Here is a 13,988-nt window from a genome sequence, read left to right as displayed (position 1 = left end):
GCAGGTGAACCAGGCAGGGCCTGTTCACATAATCCACTGGCAAATCTGAGCACCAGAATGAAGTATGGGTTGGACCGGGTCCGGTTGCAACACACATCAGTACACATGAGGGCTTGGACTGGGTGTCAGCTGGGCTGGGCTAAGCTTACCCCACCCCCAACCTGAGCTGGAAAGGGGGTGGGCTGGGCCAGGCCAGGCTACAGCACCCAGTGACAAAAGCTGAACTGGGGCAGGCCATGCCAGACCAAGTCGCAGCACCCAACCAGCACATGCAAGACCTGGGGGGCTGGAAGGAGGGAAAGCTGGTAGGGGGAATATGAAGGGCTTCCCTGCTGGATCACCACTCCCACTGGAGACCATGAGTTGGGATGGGGGCAGGCTGCAACACCTGTGGGTCTCATATGTGCTGGACCAGGGAAAAGTCAGGCTGGGTTGATTGTTCATACTGGTGCAAGCATATGTCAAAGTGGGTATGGGTTGGTTGGGGTCTGCCGCAGCATCAGCTAGCAAATACCAGCACTGGGGACTAATTCTGGCAAGCCAAACTGCAGAACCACTGGAGAGTGTATGATCCAGGAGAGGAAGTGTACTAAGTAGGGAAACAGTGAGCACCTCCCTCCTGGGATGCCGTTCTGTCTGGTGAGCATGAGAACCAAACTTGGGCAGGTATGGCTAAACAGAGTGGCAACTGTTGGTAGGTGTGTGGGCTGAATAGTGTGGCTGGTTGAGCTGAACTAAGCTTCAATGCCCATCGACAAGTATGAAAGCTGAATGAGATACGGGACAGATGGACCAGTCTGCTGTAGATACTGGCAAGCATGGCAACCAGGGCAAGGAAGGGGGGTCCTGGTAAGGGTTATTGGGAGTCGTCCCAATTAGGCTTCTGGTCATGGCCAAGTGGGCAGGATTGGGATAGGATCCAACACCCATTTGTGTAAAAGATGGGGCTGGACGCAGAACTGACCTAGCAATTGCAACCACCAGAATATGCATAGGCTGATAGGGACGACGGACTGTACCGGACACTGTACTCGCAAGCACACCCAAGAATCTGGTCTGGGAGCACTTCAGATGAAATTTCTTTGGGGATCTCCCCAATCTAACTGTCTGACTTAGAACCCCAACCAGGAAGAGTTCAGGTGCTGTGGTCTGACCATGGAGTATGTGTGTGTGTCAAAGCTAAGCCTCCTCAGTGACTCAGATGGAGCAGGGACAGCATATTCAGGTGCACATGGAGGATACGGTAGTACATTGGAACCTGCAGAGGACACCGGATACTACAACAGAGGTCAGAACAAATTGATCAACTAACCCAGCCAAGTATTGGCAGTGCAAATCTGGGCAAGTGGAGACTCTAACGTGGACTATGTCATCATGCTTGGAATGGCGAGATTGGCAGCAATTCAGAACAGTTAAACTACTGAAACCACTTAAGCAGTGCCCTTGTAGCATGCCCCACATTAGGGACCCCAGGATGGTTGGGAGGGTGGGTGTAGCTTCTCCCTTTGTCTCTCCCCTTCCCCCAGATACAGGAAGGAAATAGCAAAATGTGGAAGCAATGGTCTTGCCCACTTTCCTGTAGCCCTTGACCATTTGTGCTTTAATCAATTCAATACATATATATGTATATGTATATATATATTTAAATTTTTTTAAATAAAAAATTTCAAAAAACAAAAAAACCACACATTCCTGCTACTACCTGACAGTAGATTGATGTGCATGTGCTTAACTTTTTAAAGCTCTAGCCAACTGTTCCTTCATGTTAATTTGGTAACTTGTGTGATACTGAGCACACTCCTGTGTTCTGTTACAGCATTGAGTACAGACCTATATGTCTCAGGAAGTCTAGCTGAAGGCAGAGTCTGTGATTACTATGTCATCTAGTGAAGAAAACATTTAAATACAGTCCTGAACTTATAATGGATTAACTTAGGATTTTTCAATGTTACAATGATGAAACAGGCTTGTATTCAGGAAAACTACTCTGAAGTTTAATTGTCATGAGTGACAGGTAGTATGACCCTTTGTCACTATTTTTGGGAGCAGCAACAAGCTGCAGCCTCCAGTGACCCATTCCACCTAGATGGTAGTTGGAGGCCAACATTGTAGCACAACAGTCTAAGCCAAGGCTGGCGATACCAGCATGGGTAGCTCTTCTGATCCTGTTCCATGCTAATGTGTCTGGGACGACAGCAGAATAGGACACAAGAACTTGAGCCCCTGTCACCCATGGGGGAGCAGGATGAAGTTCCTGGTTTCAGCCTGAGTTAGACCTGACCATTGTGGTCATTCGAAAAGTAAACCTTAAATGGAAGATGTTCTCTCCTTCTCCCTTGTTCTCCCCCTCTTCCTTTCTTCCCCTTCTTCCCCCCTTTCCTGTACTCCTTCAATAAATATGAAAACAATTACTTTTTTTTTTGCATTTTTTTTTAATTTATTATTTAACTTCAGTAATTACATTGTATTATGTGACACAATTACATAGATACTTGGGTTCTCCCCACCCCTCCCCAAACCCTCCCACCATGGTGGATTCCTCCACCTTGTTGCATAACCACAGCTCAAGTTCAGTTGAGATTCCCCCATTGCAAGCGTATACCAAACATACAGTCCAGCATCTTATTGTCCAGGCAAGTTCAACGGCTTCTTAGGTATACCCTCTCTGGTCTGATGACAGAGCCAGCAGAGTATCATCCCAGTCAATTGAAAGCTCCAACATACCATCAGCAAAAATTTACATCATTATGGAATTAATTGACATAGTAATGAGTAACCAATATGTTAAAAGTAAATGCGAGTTCCCAGTCACCTTCTGTGACCACCTCACCTATACTTCAATTTTAGTTTATACACAACATATAACATTCAAAACATAACATGTTATACATAACATCATATCATCTTAAATTAAGGCAAACATGTGGTATTTAACCTTTTGGGATTGGCTCATTTCCCTTAGCATTATGGTTTCCAGTTTGGCCCATTTGGCCACAAAGAACTGCATTTTGTTTTATTTAATAGCTGAGTAGTATTCCATGGAGTAGATGAACCATAGCTTTCTTATCCAATCCTCTGTTGATGGGCATTTTGGTTGCTTCCATGTTTTTGCAATTACTGATTGTGCTGCTATGAGCATAGGAGTGCATGTTGGTTTCTCATAAAACAAGTGTTCTGGATATATTCCTAGGAGTGCTATTGCTGGATCATACGGTATGTTGAATTTGAGTTGTTTGAATATTCTCCATACTGATTTCCATAGAGGCTGTACCAGCCTGCAGCCCCACCAGCAGTGGAGTCGGGTTCCCTTTTCCCCGCAACCTCGCCAACAAGTGTTGTTGGTGCTTTTATTGATGTGGGCCAGTCTTACTGGCGTTAGGTGGTACCTCATTGATGTTTTAATTTGGATTTCCCTTATTGCCAGGGAACTTGAGCATTTTTTCATATGTTTATTTGCCATTTGGGTTTGTTCCTTTGTGAAGTGTTTGCCCATTTCCCGTGCCCATTTCTTGAGTGGCTTGTTTGTTTTGACAAGAGATAATGTACACTTGAATTCTATTGCTAAAGGATGGTGTTTAATAGATTAAATGCATGAAATGGATTTTGACTTAAGATATTTTCTATTTATGAGTCACTTTTAATGAAATATAACAGTATTTTAAATTAAGGAATAGTGTGTGTGTGTGTTTGTGTTCAGAAAGGGGCTATTTTTAGTTGACTGCCTCTGGGATTTGGAATAAAGTATAAATTTATTCTCGGCAGACCAAAAGAGATCTACTTTCAGATTCCATTCTGTTATGGGAAAGTTTGATCAGCCAAATAGATCCATTAAAGTAAAGGTTGACCTATTCAACTAAGGTTATGAAATGTATGACCTAGTCCAGTTTATCAGTCTCCAAATCTTTTGTTGAATATCTAGAAGGTCCTTGTGCTATGCTAGGTAATCGATATACTTTTTGTTTTAGGTATTGCATACTCTTACTGTTTTCAAGGAATAGCTTTTGATATAACTTTGCAAATGAACCATGCCCCACAAAAACTCAGAATTGTCCGCTAAGGTTGCAATTTGCTTCTTGGGGAGACGTGTGTTCACTTCCTGCTTGGCTAATATTTTGTAATAAGAAAATTCAACTCACTCTGCTTATATTCTTAGTATTCAGTCTTTTGTTTGTACATTTTTAAAAAGTAATAATCTGTTTTTAAGTTCGAATTTTATGGTACAATTTCATAGAGGCTGGGACTCCCCCTCCCCTGCAAACTTCCACCCCTTGACTGATTTTTCCCCATATTGTTTCTTTCTTTTTTAAAAAAAAGATTTATGTTTATTGCAGGCAGATATACAAGGAGGAGGACGGACAGAGAAAAGATCATCTGTCAGATGATTTACTCCCCAAGTGAGTGCAATGGCCAGTGCTGAGCCAACCTGAAGCCAGGAGCCCCCACCCCTCCATATTGTCTCAATAGTATAGTCTTTCATAAGGAGTTATAAGTCCATCAGCCCATTGTCTAGATATGTCCAACAGTTTCACTGGGAATCCATCTTTAATTTGGAAGTAGGGATGCATATTGCATTGTGTCCTCATATCTGGACATGGTAATCTCTCTTACTCCATCACTATACGTTCCAATTTGCATGATACTTTGCTTATATTAGAACATATGGTATTTGTCCTTTTGGGATTGATTGATTTCACTGAGCATAAAGGTCTCTAGTTGGGACCATCTAGTTGCAAATGGCATAATTTCATTCTTTTTAAGGGCTGAGAAATCCATGGAGTAGATGTAGCAGTGTCTTTACCACTCCTCTTTGGATGCACATCTGGATTGTTTCCATATCTTTGCTGTTGTAGATTGTGCTGCTGTAAATATATGATTACAGATCCCCTCTCATATGCAGCTTTTATTTCCTTGGTTAAGGTATATTCCTAGGAGTGGGATAGCTGGCTCATGTGGCAGGCTTTTTTGCAATTCTCTAAGCACTCTCCATATTGATTTCCATAGTGGTTGTACTAACCTACACTCCTACCAACAGCGAAGGAGGGTACCTTTACCCCCACGCTTTACAAAAGTAATAGTCTAAATTTTCCCATAAAAAGAAAGATATGTACTGCAAAATATGCATTCTTTAAGTCCAAATTTCACAGCTAAAATTTCATTAAACATCTTTGCGAGTTTACTAGTTTCTAAAATATTAACTTTGTTTTGTTTTGGAAACATGCCATTGAAAAGATGATGATGTACATACAATCAGCTGCTATGTTTATTTTCAAAGCGTATTTCTTTCAGTGATAGTCTGCTCTCTAGCTCAGCTGGCTGATTAAAAGGTCATCTTCCCTCAAGCTTATTTGCCAGCCAGGCTGCTATCAACTGAGTTTGGCTCATCCTAAAGCCCAAGGGCTTATTTAAGATCACATGATTGGGCCTGGCGGCGTGGCCTAGCGGGCCCCGGTTCTAATCCCCGCAGCTCCATTTCCCATCCAGCTCCCTGCTTGTGGCCTGGGAAAGCAGTTGAGGACGGCCCAATGCATTGGGACACTGCACCTGTGTGGGAGACCCGGAAGAGGTTCCAGGTTCCCAGCTTCGGATCCGCGTTGCATCGGCCCGTTGCAGCTCACTTGGGGAGTGAATCATTGGACAGAAGATCTTCCTCTCTGTCTCTCCTCCTCTGTGTATATCTGGCTGTAATAAAATGAATAAATCTTTAAAAAAAAAAACAAAAAAAAAAAGATCACATGATAATGGCTTTTTAAAACACTTTTTGGAGATTTTTTTTTAAGAAAGTGCTAGGTTTAGAAGCTTAGTTTTCAGTTTGATGACAGGTGATCAGCTTCACAAGTTCTTTGCCAAGGCCCATCCTTGTAGTAAATCTTCCCCTACAGATGTTGGAATTAGCTTCAGGATGATAAATTCCAATGAGTAAATACAAAAACTATAAGGCAAGATTGGCTTTCGTACATGAAGGCATCCTCACGCAGAGTGTGGTATGTCAAATTAACAGTAGCATCCAGGTTAAAAGAAAATGGCAAACATTTTATTTTTTGTGTGTGTTTTACATTTTTAAATTTAAAAGATTTTTATTTTTCCATGAAAATTCCTCATTTTAATTTTTTCTAGCATCTCTTAAGATTTCTGTTTTCATTATTATCATTTTATGATACAGTTCCATAAGCCCTTGGATTTCCTTTACCCCTTTCCCAAGTCTCCTCTGCTCCCCCACTGAGTTCCCGTATATTATTACTGTAGTTCATAAACGGTCATTAGTCCATCATTGCATGATTGAACAATGGCAGAGTCTAGCATCCTATTGTCAAGATATACTTAACAGTCCATCTTTGATTTAGGAATAGAAATGCATACTGCTTTGTATCCTCACATCTGGATAGGATAGTCTCCATTACACAGTTACTATACATCCCCTTAAATGAAAAGCAATAATACAAAATCAACAACAGGAAGAAAAAAAGAAATTAACAATACCATGGAGTTAAATAACATGCTACTACATCAGTAATGTGTGGCTTAAGAAATGAAAAAGAAAATCAAGTAGTTTCTTGAAAAAAATGATGCTGCTGTATGATGTATGAGTCAGTGAAGAATTTAAAGAGAAAGTGTTTTGAAGAGATGAAACTAACAAATCCATGAGATACAGTTTCTGTTGCTGTTTGTTGATGAGATATGTCTCCTGTAGGCAACAAATAGATGGGTTTTGTTATTTTAATCCAGTCTACTAATCCATGACATTTGATGGATGAGTTTAAGCCATTTACTTTTAGGGTTAATATGAATGGGTGAGAATTTGATCCTGTCATTTTACTGATGGGTTGTTTAATTGACTTAATCTTCTGTTATTTTATTGGGATGTTCTTCACAATTGCCTTTGGTTTTGGTGAGTGCTATTCCTGTTAAAGAGAAGTTCTTTAAATATCCTTTGCAGGGCAGGTTTGGAAGAGGCATATTCTTTTAACTTTACTGTGGAAGAATTTTATTTCATTTTCAAAGACAAAAAGCTTTGCTGGGTACATGATTTTGGGCCAACTATTTTTTGCTTTTAGAATGTAGAATATGTCGTTCCATTCTCTTCTGGCCTATAGTTTCCTGTGAGCGGTCTCCTGTGAATTTTATTGGCATTCCTCTATATGTCAATTGATTTTTTTCATGTGCACATTTCAGGATCTTTTCCTTATGTTCAATTGAGGAGAGCTTGCTTATCATGTGTCATGGTGAAGCTCGCTTTTGTTCAAACCTGTTGGGAGTTCTGTGCCCCTCTTGTATGTTGTTTCCCAATTCTTTCTGTAGATTAGGGATTTTTTCCCTTATTATTTTATATTTAAACCCAGCTTCTCTTTCTGCACCTTTTGGGGGCTCCTGTAACTCTTATATTTGGCCTTTTAATAGTGCTTTTCCATTCTTAAATACTTTTTTCTTAACTTGATCCAGCTCTGCTTCCAGCTTTTTGATTGTTTGTCCCTGGTGACAGGAAATATCTTGCAATTCTGATTCTTTTTTCTGTTTAATTTTTCTGGATACTCTCCAGGATACTTTTGATTTGCTCCACTGTATTCTTAATTTCTGATATATCAGCCTTGATTTGATTCATTTCCAGTGTGACATATGCCTTAAACTCCTTGAACTCCTATATTATAAGCTTCTCATTGTTATGAAGTTTTATAACAAGTGTTTTGAATTCTATATCCCCAATTTTCTCAATGTCATCCTTAGTTAACTGTGAGGTTGGCAAAGGCTTTTGCTTCTTTGCAGGTCAGTCTTCAGTAATATTCATTGTGCCTTCGTCTCTTGTTTTGCTCTCAGTCATTGTATTTCTGGTTATCAGATTCTTTTCCTTGGGGCAGGTTTCTAAGCTGTGTCACCCACATGTCTAGAATTTGATTTTACTTATTGTGGTTAATACATGGCTGTTTGCTTGCAGTCAGTTGTGCCGTTTCCTCCAGTAAGTTCCAGGTCTGGGTTCTAATGTTAGACTTCTACCATGGTCTCCATAGCCCCAGCTCACCAGTCTCACCAGTCTCTACCTCCTGTGATACCATGGTTATACTGCACTGTTGTCTGTATAACCTTTCTCCCATTTCAGGTTGGAGCAGGTCCCAGGTTTAGGGAGATACAAGGTGTCTATATAACTAGGTTGTTGTTGGTGGCTATGTTACAGGAACCTGTTTGCCGTTCTGATTGAGAACCACATGGACTTATTTTGAACCATATGACGCCATAGTCAGTATTATTTTCTCATGAGACCAGTGCAATGCACTGAGCTCAGTGAGTTCTCACCAAGCTCAGCACATGCACAGCTCATGTTGTCTCTGCCATCTTAAATTCTTTGCCACTCTGTACAAAATGGTGCATGATGTGCCAATACTAGAGTTCTTGATCTGTTGCTTGATCTGTTGGCCATCACGTTTGAGGGTATCCAGTCCTACTTGGGTGGAACCTGTAACATGCCACATTGTTGTGGTTCACTGAGCCAGAAATGAGTTCACTCCCAACTCAGTGCATGCGTGGTACTGTTCCATAACCTTTGTCTCCCTATGCAAAGTTGCATTTATTTGACGGCAGCGGGCAGAGTGGACTGTGAAATCAACCCTTTTCCCGCACTTCCTGTCTGGGACTTGCTGCTCTGTCTCTGCTCCTGGTCAAATCAAACAGACCAGCAGGATGGGCAGTTCTTTCTCTTTGTTCACTTCCTTAACTCCCAGTGAATGCCCCTGCTCACCTTACTGCTGGTGGAGTTCTGGCTGCCTGTGCAGTTCAGATTGCTGCTTACTGAATGCTGCTGTGCTATCAGTCACTGCAACACCACACCTTTTTATCCACTGTTTTCCCATGTGTAAGTCTACAAGTGCCACCTGTTCTTGTTCTGGCCTCTCCTATTTCCTAGAACGTACCTTCTTTGCTTTACACTGGTTAATGTTTCTCTGTCTGTTTAAACATGTTTTTATCCCATTCTGACATCTTGATTGAGACCAGTTTCAGATTGTTTTAGTTAGGACTCCTATATTTGACATTCAAACAGCAGGAAAAATGTTTATAAAGCAGTTTTAGTTTATCCAGCTAAGGCAAGTTTAAACCCCAATGGAAACAGATTGCTCTGAAGCTAGATGATCTGAAAAGAAATAGGATAGAAACCCAGGGGAGAAACTTAGCAATATTCATTCTAGATGATAGATCATCCTACTTATACAGAGATTTGGCCTAGAACCACAGGTCATTATTGTGGAATTCCAAAAATTGTCTATTTTCATACTATATGGATTAGCACAAATCAATCAAATCTAAATAAGACAATTTATGTTAATTTGCATTTATAGACATGCGTTAGATTAATATTTGAAAACTATACTGAGAAATAAAAATACAAGCTAATTGTTACAATTTGTATTTCAATCTTAATTCCATGGAAGAACTTTGTTTACCTTGAGCCAATGTGCAATAAAGTCTGGAGGATAAAGAAGGCAAAGACCAGGACAGTGATTTCACACTCTTACAACCTCAAGACTTTAGCCATTTTTGATAAGATTTATAGATTTTCTTTAAAAGGGTAGCTTTCAGAGAGAAAGAGAAACAGAGTAAGATCTTTTATCTGCTGCTTCACTCCCCAAGTGGCCACAGTGGCCACAGTGGCCAGAGTGGAGCTGACCTAAGCTGATCTGAAGCTAGCAACCTGGGGTTCTTTTGATCTTCCACAGGGGTGCAGGGTTCCAAGGCGTTGGGCCATCCTGTGCTGCTTTCCCAGGCTGCATGCAGGAAGCTGGATGGAGATTTTTGTTGGTGAGATGTCTCCTGTCGGGAGCAGGTAGATCAGTCCTATTTTTGATCCAGTCTGCTAATCTGTTTGAGAGCAACAGAGATAGGGAGGGAAGGAGAGAGACGGAGACAAAGAGAGAATTTTCCGTTTACTAGTTTGCTCCACAAATGGCCAGCATGGGTGGTGCTGGACTAAGCCAAAGGGAGAAGTTGGGAGCTTTTTAAAAGTCTCTGACATAGGTGCAGTGGTCCAAATATCTGGGCTATCTTCTGTTGCTTTCTTAGAAGGGTAGATCTGAATGGGAACAGCCAAGGCTTGAGTGAGTGCTGGTAGAACAGATGGTCCAACCTGTTACTCCACATTGCCACCACCTAGCATTGTTCTATAAACCATTCAGTTGGTCTATATATTTTAATTGGAAAATTTAGTTCATTTGCTTTCAATGTTGTTATTAGTCAGTAATGACTTATTTTTTTTCCCTAAGTACTCCTATGGTTCGTTTTTATCTCCTTTGTAATTCACTGAGATGTTTTCTGTATTCATATTCTTTCACGATGCTAATAATTTGTAGTAGATCCTTAATTACAATTTAAAAGGCCAATCAGGTGGTTACAAATGTCTTTGAAATTTTGTCTTGAAAGATTTTATTTTACTTTCATTTATAAATGCCTGCTTTGTTGGATACAATATTCTGGGTTGACAGGTTTTTTTTTTGTTGTGGTGGTGGTGGTTTTTTTTTTTTTTTGGAGGGGGTAAGGTTTCAGGCTTCAGAATATATGCCTCTCTTCTCTCCAAGCGTGCAGTTTCTGATGTGAAAGCTGTTATGAATCCTTTTGGAGATCCTTTAAAAGTAGTATAACTTTTAGCCTCTGAATTGTAAGGATACTTTATGCTTTACTTTCGAAATTTTTTCTATAATTGGTTGTGGTGAAGATCTTTCTGATCAAGCCTATTTCAGGTTCAATATACATGCAGTGCTTCGATGTTCATATATTTTTCCAAATAATGAAATTTTGTTTTTCCCTGAGTAGGTTTTCTCAGATATTCTGTTTTTTCATTCCTTGAGGAAGTCATAACACATACGTGTGTATATACACACACATACATATTTGGGCGTTTCAAAGTTGCCCATAGGTCCTGAGTTCTGTTTTCATTTTTTCTAACATTTTCATTTTAATTCATTTGTTCCAACTGAGTTAGTATTATTATTATTGGAAAGGTAGATTTACGAAGAGGAGGAGGGACAGAGGTCTTCCAGCTGCGGGTTCACTCCCCAAGTAGCTATAGGGAGCTAGATGGCAGTGGAGCAGCTAGGGCACAAACCCGCACCCACATGGGATCCTGGCCATTGCAAGGCAATGAGGATATTGCGCTCAGCCCCTCAACTGAGTTTTTTTTTTAATTTTTAAAATTCATCTCCTGACTCATACTTTTCTATGTACTGAGTGTGGTGTTAAGGCTTTCCACTAATCTTTTTTTATTTGTGTTATTGAGTTCTTCATGTATAATATTTCAGTTAGACTTTTCTTTAATATTTCTAACTCTATGCTGAATATCTGATATATTTCAGGTACTGATACCTTTATTTCATGAAACCACTTTTCCATGTTTTTGAGTAGTACTACAGTCATTCTTCTGAATTCTTTTTCAGGAATTTTGTCAATTTGTATCTTCAGAGTTGAATATTGGTAAACATTTTTTTTTATTTGGAAGACTCATATTATCTGGCTTACTCATGTTTTCTGTATTTTACATTTAGTTTAAGTGTATGGGGCATCCTGCTATGTCTTGGTTCTTGGAAACATGCCTTCATGTCTCACTGGAATGCCTGCGGATGATAGTGGATTTTCAGGGGTGCATAAGGAGTAAAGCCAGAGGGTTCTGGCTAGTTTTTATGGGTAGGACAAGAGTTCAGAGTAACACTGATGTTGGACATGGTGCTCTCCTTTGCCTGTCTTCAGTGGGGGTAGGAAATAATCATGACAAGTTTACACATTCGGACATTCTTTATGCCAAGGTGAGCCAACTCACTTCCTAGGTTGAACACAATGAACTATTCATAGTGTTTGTGTCTTCTACGATGTGACACTAGGACTCCCATGAGGTCCATTCCCAGCACTTGGAGCTCTGAGCTTCCCACCTGCCTAGCTATGGGAAGATAGCACGTTCTCCCCCAGCTTTTTGGTGCTTGAGTGGGAAAAGAGGAGAGTAACTGCAAGACATCCCTTCAGAGAGTTAGTGGATGCCCTGCCTCTATAAGCTTGCCAGGCTAGGCTCAAAATCACTGTGTATGGTGAAGTTCTCCCTCAGACAAAATCACAGTGGCGTGGTGACCAATACAGCCTCCTCTAACCTTGTTCCTTCTCCCCACCAGCTGCCAGCCATGTTACATACTGTTGAATATTACCTGAATGTATATTGTCCTTACTAATCCAGGAAGTCTGTCTTGTTCTGCATGTTTTATGTTGAAAATTTCTATTGTCCTCTGAAAATGTGATCATTCCCTTGACTTCTCTGTTATCTTCTAGTGGTTAAAATCAGTGTCTTCCTTATTCAGCTATCTTGGATTTCTCAAATTTCATCATTTTCCAAATCAACTTATTAGTAATGTGATCGGCAGTAACTTTTTTACAATTTTTATTTGTCAAATGGTATATGTACAATATAGTTTAATGATGCATACACATTTCAAACTAGTTACCATATTCATCACCACACATACTTATGATTTACTGTGAGAACATTTAAAATCTCTTTTAGCAATGCACAGATGTGTAACACATTGTTGCTAAGTGTAGTCACCATACAATGCAACAGTTAATCACCAACTAATTGCTCTGTAGTAACATCCCATTCTTCAGGAACTAGGGTTATCACCATTCTACTGTTTAATTTTATGAGTTTGGCACTTTTTATGCTATGTTTTAGTGAAATCATGTAACATGTCTTTTTATGTTTTTTTTTGTCTTAGCATGTGTCCTCCAGAATCCACATAGTCAGAAATGATATGATCTCCCTCTTTTAAGTGTAAGTAATGCAAATTATCTATAAATTGTTAAACCCGATTGCCATGTATACCTTAGTGATCCATCATACTGATTTAATTTTCTTAATTTCTGGGTCATGTGGGGATTCACTTTCTGTTTGAGATATCTGAGTCTCCAAACTCTCAGTAAGGTCTACACTGATCATTAGTTATTATAGCAGCTAACGTCCCACCTTTCTTGTAAATTTTGCTATACTTACCATACCCTACATAATTTTTTTAACAGAATGTCCCATTTTTAATACATTATGCATTATTCTCGAATGCTTTTACAAGGCTTATTTGCTTATTTGTACAACACACTCCATATTTGAAAGGCAATCTCTGTGGAACTGAAACCTTGTTTAAATTCTCTTACAGCCAGTAACCCAAAGTAGAAATTCCACTTAATTTCAACTGATGTGACTTGTTCAAGTGAATATCTTTAAATCTGATTGCTCTCTACAGCCACTATAATCAATCTTGTGTGAGCATGGTTTCACTAGTCACTAGCCATTTTCTATAATGTCAAAACAAAGGGTTGAAAAAAATCATTTAAATTGTCATACATTCAATAGAAAATATTTATGTGTATTTGTTTACACTGAACAGAAATGTGCTTTGTGAAAATTTGTCAAATATCTCCTAGTATGCCAATATCATGGATTTCATAGATAGTAATGAAGTCATGCAGTTGTTTTTATTAATTATCTGAACATAAAATTCTGTATGGATCAAATCTTATGTAAAATCACAATGCAGTCATTGTCCATACTTACTCATTTGTGACTTAACTAGATCTCATGTTGTTGGGGAAGAATTTTGTACTGTTTATTCTAAAATTTCTATTCATGATTGAGAATGTTTTACTGTAACCGTTAAGCAGTACATATTTATGATAGTAATTGAACATCTGAATGTCTTCAAGGAGAGTGAAACTCCAAGGTGTTCATATGATTAAACATACCATTAAGTTAAGCAATATTCCCTGTTATTAGGCAATTGAGAAACTTTTTCTTTTCTAATGTAAAATCTAGTGTCTTTTAATAGTGTATAACCATTGTTACCATCTACATCCAGACTGTGTTCAACATTGTCAAAGCATACACCATATGCATTAGTAGTCACTCTCCCTTCCTTCCTTCCTCCAGGTCCTTGGTAGTTAATCTATTTATGTCCCTGTTGATTTGCCATTTTTTTGAAATT

The sequence above is a fragment of the Ochotona princeps genome, chromosome 5 (assembly GCF_030435755.1).
Source record: "Ochotona princeps isolate mOchPri1 chromosome 5, mOchPri1.hap1, whole genome shotgun sequence".
Taxonomy (NCBI): domain Eukaryota; kingdom Metazoa; phylum Chordata; class Mammalia; order Lagomorpha; family Ochotonidae; genus Ochotona; species Ochotona princeps.
The sequence above is the reverse complement of the archived record's forward strand: the minus strand, read 5'-3'. Positions refer to the sequence as shown.